This window comes from Magnolia sinica, chromosome 5 (assembly GCF_029962835.1).
Source record: "Magnolia sinica isolate HGM2019 chromosome 5, MsV1, whole genome shotgun sequence".
NCBI classification, from domain to species: domain Eukaryota; kingdom Viridiplantae; phylum Streptophyta; class Magnoliopsida; order Magnoliales; family Magnoliaceae; genus Magnolia; species Magnolia sinica.
Window position 1 is genome coordinate 87,104,181 of NC_080577.1, and position 11,991 is coordinate 87,116,171.

The following is an 11,991-nucleotide window of genomic DNA, read 5'->3' on the forward strand; positions in this document are numbered from 1 at the left end:
AATGGCATATGTTATGATCAGTCAGTACTCATATCAAGCATACATATGATGTGTATGGGCATGAATCATGGAGTTACACAAAGTAAGGTGATGAACTATCCTCACAACGAAGATGGGCTTAGGTGGCCTACACCCAACAAGTATAGGCCTATCATGGGCCCTAGGGAGAGTTATAATGCGGACATTTAACCAACATTATTCTTACAATATGGACGTCAAACCATCATTGCTCCCAAGGTATAGCCCACCATAAAGGTCAACACATAAACCAGGGTGGAATCACATTCAATGGGCCTTATATACATCCCATTGAGCCTCGACCCATGGGCCTCCAATACATCAAATGGGCCTTATGTATATATCAAGGTAGGCCTCAACAACAGGCCTCATACACATCAAGGTGGGCCTAATCACATGGGCCTCATGTATATATCAAATGGGCCGCACCAATGAGCCTCACCAACCACACCATTCACCTATATGCTTAAGATCAATTTAGAGCATAAAGAAAATAAATTATATTGAAAGTTTATCTAGACCGCATTCTAAATATAAGTGGTGATAATGATTTCCACCATTAAAAATTCTCAAGGCTCACTGTATCATTTATTTTCTATCCAATCTGGCCATAAGGTCACACAGACCTAGATTAAGAGGAAAGAAATTACCTAATGATCTAAAAATTACTTGAAACAAAAGGTTTCAATGGCAGACACTCACTCCCCACTACCTTTTGCTATGTGGTCCACTTAATCCTAGATCTGTCTAAGTTTTAGTCTTAAGCCTGTAAGACAAGCTGGCCAAATGGTTGGATGGATGCAACACATGCATCATGGTGGGTCCCACCGTCCAGGTGTGGACGGTGTGGATAAAACACATAAATCATGATGGGTTCCACCGTCCACTACTGTGGACGGTGCGAATAAACACATACATCATTGTGGTTCCACGTGGGGCCCACCATAATGTTTATATGCCGTCCAATCTGTTGATAAGGTCACGCTGACCTGGATGAAAGGAAAAACAAATTTCATAACTGATCCAAAACTTCTGTGATACCCAAAAGGGTTTCAATGGCAGCCATTCAATCACCATTATTTCCTATGATGCGGGCCACCTGAGCTCTAGATAGGGCCGATTTTTGGAGGGGCCCCACTTCAAGAAGGGGCCCACCTAATGAACGGTGTGAATAAATAACACACATCATGGTGGGGACCACGGCTGGACCGTGGGTCCTCTGTTCGCCCGTCTACATGGAGCAGGCGCTGCCTGTGGGCCTCTAGCAGCAGCAGCATCTGCTGCATACATATATATATATATATATATATGTGTGTGTGTGTGTGTGTGTGTGTGTGTGTGTGTGTGTATTTAAATCTATTTTTTTTTACAGTTTTTCATGTGCGGGGCCCACATCTGGTGAATCTGCTCAAGCCATTGCACTCTACGACTCAAGAAAAATCAAATGAGTCCAATATTTAACGTGTTTCGGCGTGTAGAAAAATTTAAGGTGAATTTAAATGGTGAAAATCACTATTTTCAAAGGTATAGCCCACTAACTAGTCAGATCAGCTTCATTTTTCGGCTCAACGCCTAAAATGAGTTGGGAAATAGAATAGACGGAATGTATTTGATCCTTACATCAAGGTGGGGCCTGCATGAACAACCCTTCTCAAAAGCTTTTAACCAAAGCTAATATTTGTGTTTCCAAGCTCACATCTAGACACTAGACTCTTTTTGGGCATGCAAATAAATCATTAAGGTGGGCCCTGCTTAGGTGGGCCACCACATGGCTGGGTGGTGTGGAACATAGATATATATAAAGTGAGCCCCATCTACAAATGGCTTGGATCAAATACATGCTTCATGGTGGGGTCCATCCGGATGGGCCACACAACCACATCATCACACACCATAAAAGAGAGAGAGAGAGAGAGAGAGAGAGAGAGAGAGAGAGAGAGAGAGAGACATCTGTGTGATGGAGGGACCCCGACAGTATAGGCCCTCCCTTGCATTCAATCATACATCAAGTGGGTCCCAATACACGTGGGCCTACCAAATCAAGGATCAACGGTGGAGATTCTTTCTCCACCAAAATGAAAGGTCTAGATGACCTCTATTCATGCAAAGAAAATAAATATCATGATGGGGTCCATGGAGAATGGCCCCATCATGGAATGATCATGAGAATGAAGGTGGGCCATCGGCCACACCTAGGGTCTAAAGTGAGATTCATACCATCAATCGGTAGCTCTCACTTGACCCGTCATCAAAACATGAAAATCTAGCCTATAAAGCACCCACCTCAAGATCTCTTATTCATTCTTCCATCAACACGTTCTATAGCTCCAAAGAATGTGATCCAACGGTTGAGATGGGGCTTGAAGGGTGAGATTAGGAGATAGGAAGGTGGGCCACATTAACTTCTCCATGAAAGCTTGAGAAGCTTGGACGTTGAGGCTTGGATTGCTTGGGAGAGTGAGAGAGAGAATGAGAGAGAGAGAGAGAGAGAGAGGTGATGGGAGGGAAGTGATGGGAGAGAGGGATGGTGAGTAATGTAAATAGGTACTTTGTTGTAAGAAAAGGTTGACTTTTGGGGAGGGTGGTTGTACTTGAGGATGGGTGTGAGTGATGGTGAGTGATGGGACTGTACTTGACATTTGATGTGATGGATTCTCTTGGGATTTGCAACGCATGTTTTCCTCAAACTGAACGCGGGCCCACATCTCCTGGCTCGGGTATCACCTCGGCGCACGAGACGCGGCATCGGAACCGCGGCGACGGTGCGGTCGCTAGGGTACAAGTCTCGGGTTAATTCGACTTTCGAATATGGGACACGGCTCAAGGTTGCGTGCAACTGTAGATAATAGATCGTGGGTTGCCGAAATTCGACTGGGAGGACAGTGGAAGCCTACGAAACAGTATGGGCTAGGATACGAGCCTCACATGGATGAAATACATACATCATGGTAGGGCCCACAGAGCACCGACCATCATCTAGCCAGTCCGTTTCGAAAACGGATTGCGCAATGAGTTACTCAGCACGCTCTTATCGTACTGAGTAAACTCAGTTGGGCCCACCTTGAATGTATGTAGTCTATCCAAGACGTCCATCAGTTTTTCCATCTAATTTAAGGGGTTGATCCCAAAATTGAAGCATATCCAATGATCAAGTGGATCATACCACTGGAAACACTGAAAGATAATGATTTCCACCGTTGAAACCTTTCTAAGCCCACCATAATGTTTATTTTCCATCCAATCTGTTCATAAGGTCACAAAGACATGGATGAAGAGAGAAAAAATAAAATTCATATTGATCCAGAGCTCCTGTGACCCCCAAAAGGATTTCAATGGTAGACGTTCAATTCCCCACTGCTTTTTTCAGTGTGGTCCACTGGATAGTTAGATCTGTCTTATTTTTCGTCTCAAGCCTTTTGACGATCTCGCCAGTGGGATGGACGGTTTGGATATAACACATACCTCATGATGGGACCCACAAAACTTGCTGACGTCAGCCACCCCATTCCCTTCATTGATCCAGAGCTCCTGTGACCCCCAAAAGGATTTCAATGGTAGACGTTCAATTCCCCACTGCTTTTTTCAGTGTGGTCCACTGGATAGTTAGATCTGTCTTATTTTTCGTCTCAAGCCTTTTGACGATCTCGCCAGTGGGATGGACGGTTTGGATATAACACATACCTCATGATGGGACCCACAGAACTTGCTGACGTCAGCCACCCCATTCCCTTCATTTCATTTCGCCAAACCTAAACCCTCTCTGTTTCTCTCTCCCTCACATATGCTCGCCTCTCCGTCTGTCCCTCTCCCAGCGCCGGCCCTACAGATCTCTCCCACCTCTCTCTCTTCCCGTCGATCTCTCCACGAACATTGAGGTAACTCTCTCTCTCTGTCAATCGATTGATAGTGGTGGTTCTCATTCCTACTGTTCCCCTGTGGCGTGGCCCACTTTTAAGTTTTGTTTTGACCTGATGGATTCGGAACCCCCATGATTGGAAATCCCCTTGATTGGAAACCCCCTGGATTCAGAACCCCCATGATTGGAATCCACGGTGCCAAATGACCCTAAGGGCCTGTTTGGGAGCGTGGATTTGGAACTGTTATGAGCCTTGGATCGTGTAGCCTATTAACCTGAGGGAGTTCACATTTCGTCACACGCTGTTCACAGTGAATACCTGCAGCACGATCTGGGCGTCATTTACAGGTCCATCAAGAAATCAGGTCTCAAGTTCGTGTCTTGCCTTTACAAGCCTGTGAAAAATCAGGACTAGTCAGGTACAGCTAGTTTTAATAAAGGGAGCTTCCTTGGTAGTAAATATTTTAGCTCTCAGATCTCTCAAATTCCACCTTTCCAATTTTCGTTTAGCACACAGGATGATTAAAATCTGTTTTTCAACATTCAGTTGAACACGATAGCAAAAATTCATAGAAGTGAGTGGAAGTTCCATTCATAATCAGAGAATAACCCTCAAATACAACAAAGACTGTTTCAGGTCCAACCACACCAAATTGCAACTAGGGTTTTTGTTTACAAGGTCAATGGTCACAACACCACAGTTAACCTGCACACTGGGTGGAAGTTATATTTTCCCCTAAAAGTTCTCTTAAATCCATTCCTGGAGGGCATAATACATAAGCTTAAATACATGTTAAAAAAAGAAATACATATATCATGTCTGCATCCACAAGATTTCAATAAATAAAAGCATTAACCAACTACTCGATCTTTCACAACTAAGACCGCAGATAAATAGAAACACTTGATTAAAAAAAAAAAGTTGCCGTAATGCTTGCATCATGAATATCTTAAAGAAAATCAACCTCATTTCAAAATATTCATGACAATATAAGTGCCCAAGCTTCTACAACAGCAAAACAGTAGTACATACCCTGTTGAAGTGATATCTCTGATGCTTCACCCATTCGAAATGATAGAGGTATTTCCATTCAGAGACATGTTGCCGAGATCCCGGGCATGCTCCAAGAGGAGATGAATGGTAAGAGCTGAAAAGTTGCAAGGAGGAAGAGAAGGCTACCAGAACCATTCATGCTTTGCATCTACTGCTTTCACATTTGTTGATACAAGAGGCATAGCTCCATAGAGGGAAATAAAGTCATTGAGGCATTTGTTTCTCCTCTTGCTATGGCCCTTCAAGCTGCTGATGTTAGAGGCTCCAATCTCATATATCTTCCCTGTATAGAACAAGTGCAGTTTGACACCATTCAAAAGTATGCATCTTTTATGAGAATTTAAAAAACTCGAAGATACCGCAACAACTTCTTGCAAGTCAACAGATATAGCTTTAAATATAAAAAAGGTACAAGCAATGAAATGGATCTTTGAGTCCATGGCTAAGGAGATTATATCCAAGGTTTGTTTATTTATTGATGGTAGGGCTTAGCTCGGGTGTGATTTTGTGTTGTAGGATGCTCCTGGTGTACTGAAACTTCTTCATTTTTTTGCACAGTTGTGATGGTGTTTCTTTTTTCTCATTTTCTTTATCCATCATACTAGTCTGAGTTGTTTTGTTTTGCTCTTTTCACTGATGGTCTTGATTGTTTTATTTTTCTTTTTTCTCATTTTCTTTATCCATCATACTAGTCTGAGTTGTTTTGTTTTGCTCTTTTCACTGATGGTCTTGATTGTTTTATTCTCCTAGGTCGCTGAATGGTAATCTTTTAAGTGGAGAATTGTCGGATGTCTTTTAGGGCCTCACTGGATTAATTAATTTGCAAGAATGTCTTTCTAAAGTTGGAAACCTTTTGTTTTCCAATATTTATATGCTGATGCTAACATATTTCTTGGTGTAGTGATTTGTCTTTTAATAACTTAAGTGGACAATTGCCACCCTTTTTGGGGAACTTATCATCTTTAACTACCTTGTGAGTTTCTTCCTGAGGATTTTCCTTTTAGTTTTTGTAAATGTTGTTAATAGTTGGATGGATGATGAATGTATTTACGAATGTAAATGAAAATAAAGAACTTATATATATATATATATATATATATATATATATATATATATATATATATATGTATATATATATATATTATCAATGGAGGATACATTGTTTAAATGGTAATACAAATTTGCCACTAGAGATCATATTTCTTTTTGGTATGAATTACCAATTATCATGATAGCCAACACTCATGCAAAATTACAATCAACTAGAATGTAATGAACTGATGATTTTTGGTGTCTACCAAAATGGCCACTAGAAAATGAATAAAGAATTTGGAAAATACCATTGAACTCTCATGGGTTGGCTCCTCCGCAAGTCCTTGTAGAAAAAGCTTATTCTACAAGGGCTGACACGGGGTCCACTGTGATGTTTGTCTACCACAAAAAAGAGTTACCCCACCATGAAATTTGGATGCCCCAAAAATAAAAATTAATTTAGCCCACGTGAATTTAGAGGTCCCAGTGGATTTTCATTGTTTGCTATGGGCCTGAGTTTTGGAGAATCCAATTAAAATGACAACATGTAGATCATCTGACCCAAAACCAGCTATAATTTAAGATGAAAGCCAGATATGGAAGGAAGAAACCTTTTGTTGTTGATGATCGTGGACAACATTTGAACGACTTGGACAATGCATGGTTGATCTGAACTTTAGATGATTAAATGTGCAGTCCTATTTAAATCATTAAAAATCTGTTAGTCAGTTCAGAGATCAATAAGCATGTAAAAAATGAGTTTTAGCAAATGAAAGATTAAGAGAAATTGGGATACATATGCAACAAATGTCCTTACTCTTGCCTCTCAGGAGTTTCAACACCGGGTCAAGGGTTCGAGTACCCATAGGTGGTGAAATTCCACTAAGGCGTGAGTGTGTGGGGTGTGTGCGCGTGCGTGCGTGTGTTAAAAAAAAGAAGAAGAAAGAATTGTTGTTGATCCAATAACATATCAGGTGTTTTAACCGAAATGAGCCGTGATCGACCATTGAAATGAGCTGCAATCAGCCATGGGAATGAGCTTGTTTGTGGACACTTGTTTGTGGCAATAGGACTGTTGGGCATGAAAACAATTAATATTTAACATAGCCTATTAAACGTGTAGAAATGACTTTCATGTGTGCTCATAATGCTCAAAGAATCATTAGGTGAATATATGATTTTAGTTTGCTTCTCTATTACCTTGGATCTACTTTACTATGCCATGATTTGAATTAGTAGAGAGTATTTTGAGTAGAGGTATTTTACAGTTACAGATTAAGACTGTTTGGTACTGCTCAGGTTTTCAGTTTTGTACAAGTGGGGCCTATTTCTCAATGATCCAAATTGTTGATATTATAGATGTCAGTATGAAGTATGAACACTCCATGCACCAAAAATCTCCCAGATGGGAAAAATCGTACATCTTTCAATTGGGGGCCAACAAAGAAATAGTTAGGAAAGTAATCACAGATAAGGTTCCTATCAACCAATCAAAGTTGAAATATTCTATAACCTACTCCTTGTTGAAGTTCGACTGTTGTCTAAATGCATGTATGCATTTTTTTGGTTAGATATTTGGTTATCATGCTTGGTGGAAAGGTAGATTTTTGGTTATCATGCTTGGTTATCCAAGCACATGGCTGAAATGGGGACAAATTCTTTAACTCAAATGGGAAGCATGCACCCGGTTCTAAGTGAGTACCTCACCCATTATGGCGAAAGCTCGGGTCAAATTCTTTAACTCAAATGGGAGCCGGAGCCTTGTTGTACATTGCTGTAAGATTAAAATGACGGAATATAGGTTTTTTATCAGATTATTTCCAACATTTGTTCTACACTTGCATGTATGATTGCTGCACAATTGTGACTTGTGAAAGGAGAAGAAAGAATGTGTGAACATTTTTTTGCTGCAGGTATTTTGAAGATAGCGTTTTGATTAATTCAGTTTTGTTTTTCATTGCGGCTTGTTCCTTTACAACTATTGTAGAATAAGCTTATTTTACATCTACATGTGGGACCCATATGCACACCCTCTTTTTTTCAGCTGTTGTTAGTTGGAGGGAGTAGGAAAGAAGAATCAGAATTTCTTCATTTTTTTGGTTAGTCTTTTTCCTTTCAAAATCTTTATCATCAAGAAACTTCATGATATTTAACGATTAAGCAGTATAATTTTGAGAAAAAATATTATGAATTGGTATGTTTGAGTGTTTTGGCTTTGTGGTGGATGGACGAGTTCTATCCCAATGTGCATCAGATTGCGGGACACTTGAGTTCTATACCAATGTGCATTAGGTGGTAGGGCACTTTATGTTTCTTTGCATGTCCAATACCGAGTTTTGGGTCAGCCTGATTTTTGTCTTCCAAAAGGAAAATGGGGGGGGGGGGGGGTGGCGCACATGATGGATGGACAATGGAACCTTGCACAGATCATGATGGGCTCCACACATATTGTAGAATATGCTTATTCTACAAATGTCACTGAGGAATCTGACTAGTTGTAGAATAAGCTTATTCTGCTAATGTTGCAGAGAAACATTATCATGCATGAAAATATCTTTTAAAATTTCTTTTGTAGGATGCTTCTATTGATTAGTTGGAGGTCTTCAACAGGGTTGTTTCTTCTGTTTGCATTTTGCTAACCAAAGATGAGGTAAGGATTTATTTCATTTTATCTTATTTTATTTTATTCTTGTTTCCGTTGATTTGCATGAAGTTCAATTTGAGCAGCTCTCTCTCTTATCGATTTTGTGCAGCTTGTAATCACCATGCATGGATGCACTGCTGCTATATGTGATAAAGTGAAGCAGTCAGCAGAAGGTGCAATTCAGGCTGTCATTGAGTTCATTACAACAAGAGGCAATGAGTTGAATGAAATTGATGTTTCAAGGTTCTGGCTGAGCATTGGCACATTATGTATTTTAGTTTGTAAAGTAATTAATGTCTTGGCAAATATCTTATGCCGACCATTTCCATGTCTGCAGGATGACCCAATCTTTGCTTTCTGCTGCAATGTTTGTAACCGAGAAACATCTACATCAGGAAGTTCTTGGTGTGTATCTTTGGTTGATCTTTTTTAATTTTTTTTTTTTTTTTTTTTTTTTTTGTAATACATAATTTCATTTCACTTTAGGCATAGCTTGAAAATATTTTCTAATATGATGAGTGTTACCCAATGTGTATTGGAGCATTGGAGGAGCAACATAACTTTATCTCACTTTTAATCTGTACTCATAATTAGTTACAGATATTGACTGTTCTACTGATTGTTGGTAGGACTTGAGGGGAGTGCTAATGGACAATGGTGGTTGGATGCTATCAAGAAGGCCCTCGAATAAGGAACGACATTTGAACGTGTAGGATCTAGGCAGTTGGCTGGTTTGCATATATCCGCAGGGTAAGTAATTATTCATTGATTGGGAGATTAGAACATGATAATTTCCTTTTCAGCATCTACATTTGACGAACGCCTCATATAGAATCTTCGACCATTTATTGGGGATGTTGATGCTGCTGCATAACCATAGCCTCATGCATAAACAAGACAGGTTAACTTATGCATGTTGGCCCAGCTACATGGGGCTAATGATGATGCTCTTTGTCAAACTTTAAAAACTTTAAAATTCACATAAAACTGATATAAACTCATTTCCTTTTCAATTTCTTTACCAACACTGCTCCTTATCAATAAATAACAAAATATATGGGCTGATTTACTTGATCTATTGACAGCCTCAGAGCTGGTTCCTATGGGTTTTACTAGTGCTAGCCAACTCCATGCATAGAGGCTTGAAACCATTCAGATAACTTCAGGGTCAAGAGAACTTGACAAGATCTTAAAGGGTAAGTTCTGAATGGATCACGCTTCAATTTAAATGTTAGAGCTTGTTTAGGTGCCACTTAAAAATGAATTTATCTCATTTTAGTTAATTGTAATTATGGATTAGAGATCATACTAAAATGAGATGAACTCTATTTTGAGTGGCACCCAAATAGGCCCTTGGTTCTTATCTTGAATCTAAAATTGGTTGACTTTTGGGCAGGAGGAATTGAAACTTGGTCTATTATTTGAGTGGCACCCAAATAGGCCCTTGGTTCATAGATAAAATAAATAAATATACAAATAAATGAAGTCTCTATTTACTTTCCCCTTTCCATCTTTTGATTATTCCTTCATTTCTCATGCATTCAGGTTTGCCAACCTTGCAAATTGAAAAGCTTGTGCAAATTTGTGAACCAGAGAGTAAATAAAAGGTGGAACTTAGATTTAAAAGATGCATCGAGGGTCCTTACTGTATATGGCTTGGACTCATTGCCCCAGCAGCTGATAGTATCTGATGCATAAAGGTTTCCATCAGCAAATTGCTGAAGGTGGCAGTTCAACTCGGCAAATAACCGTGCAGTCTTGACAGTTTTCGGGTATGCTTTTCCAAATGCATCCATTTTCATATACTACACCCTTTAGGCAGATGTGCTTTTGTTTGGTGAAACTAAACGATTGCTAGATATATTTGTTTAGCTGCATTTTTCTAGTGTGGTTTACATGCTCTATGTACTTATGGGTTGAATGGGTCTCATTTTATTGATGGTCCATGTGGTGATATCATTTTTTTCCTGATGTGTCATTATCTTATGCATAGTTTCCATTCGAGTTTAAGAGTTGATGTACACATTCATAGATGCATGTGCATGCTTTCCAACTCTTATATGGTTTCAAACATCTGGTAAAAGCTGGGGCAAGTTTTTGAGTAAAATCTGGGGAATGGAATTCTTGGGGAATGTAAAAACCAACAAAAAAGTGTAAACCAAACATGTTTTCTTTGTAATAACTAAGAAATTACTGAAGCCGAGAAATATAGAAACTAACAACCTAACACTCACTAAAACTCTCAACTTGGCCTTGCCATTTCTTATATAGTGGTTAGTTGCCATTTAATTTTTTGTTGTTATTTGACTTGTCATCCTCTAATTTATTGTATGCTGTACAAAGGTTGCTGGAAATGGAAGCCCTTCGACTCTTATTTGCTTTGCATCAAAGACTACCAATGCAGGACAGATTACATCGAAGTTGCATGTGATCGAACTTGGTGCCTAACCAGGTTTGCTCCTAGCATTTACGTGAATTTCAGCTTCATGTTGTTCCATTGTTTCGCTCCGCATGTTCTTGCCCCTCTAGAAATAGAGATGACATTGATAGTTCTCTATTGTAGCAGATTAGTGTTGGTTGTCTTTACCTGCGGCAGAAAGAAATCCATGGTTATATCGGCTCTTGTACCTAACGCAAGCATTTTTTCCTGGTAATGGGTGAGTTGATTGTTGACTCAGATGGTGTTTTGGATTGGTAGTCCATTATGGTTTTAGCCTTGTCATTGGTGGAAGACATGGGATCCACCCAATAAGTGATAGGACCCTCTATTTTTCTTGTAGGCACTCTATTTCAGCCTCGAATGAGAAGCTAAAAAAGGTGAGCTCTATGGTTTTGTTTTTGTGCTAAAATGATTTTTGTTCTTTGTCAATCTTTTAGTTTTATTTATTTATAATTTTATTTCATGTGTACTTGTGAGAAACCCACTGTGCATACACGTAATTGTATTCATGAATAGGATGGCCTAGACTTTTAGTTGTTTAGGTTAGCTTCACTTGGGCCATTTCCTCTTTATCGAATCGAGTTGTTACCAATTTTGCGAATAGGATTCTTATTAAACAATCGTGTGAATTATTTTTTGAACGACTCTGGTGTAATATTCAAACAAATAAATAAATAATTTATGATATATTTCTTAATTTATCGATATTTTAGCGACTGACCAAATCCGTGGCTAATTTCTCAACAAGACCGACGACGGGGACGCTCTTCATATTAGCGACGGACTTTATCCGTCGCAAATATTTTAAATGCCACCTCACTTTTTTCCGAGTTTCAGCGACGGATTTTTTTTATTTTTTTCGACAGATCTTATCCGTCGGTAATATGCGACAGGCCTTATTTGTCACAAATTAAATGATGGATTTTATCCGTTGGGAAAAAAACGAC

At 39.3% G+C, this 11,991-nt stretch overlaps 1 long non-coding RNA gene across 1 annotated transcript; it reads left to right on the forward strand.

Moving 5' to 3' along the window:
* The first annotated feature begins 3,774 nt into the window (after positions 1-3,774).
* LOC131246244 (uncharacterized) lies at positions 3,775-11,047 on the forward strand. The gene is made up of 9 exons (XR_009171259.1): positions 3,775-3,893; positions 8,005-8,059; positions 8,536-8,610; positions 8,714-8,847; positions 8,942-9,009; positions 9,234-9,354; positions 9,690-9,800; positions 10,150-10,376; positions 10,948-11,047. It is a non-coding gene; the product is annotated as an uncharacterized LOC131246244 (long non-coding RNA).
* The last annotated feature ends 944 nt before the right edge of the window (positions 11,048-11,991 follow it).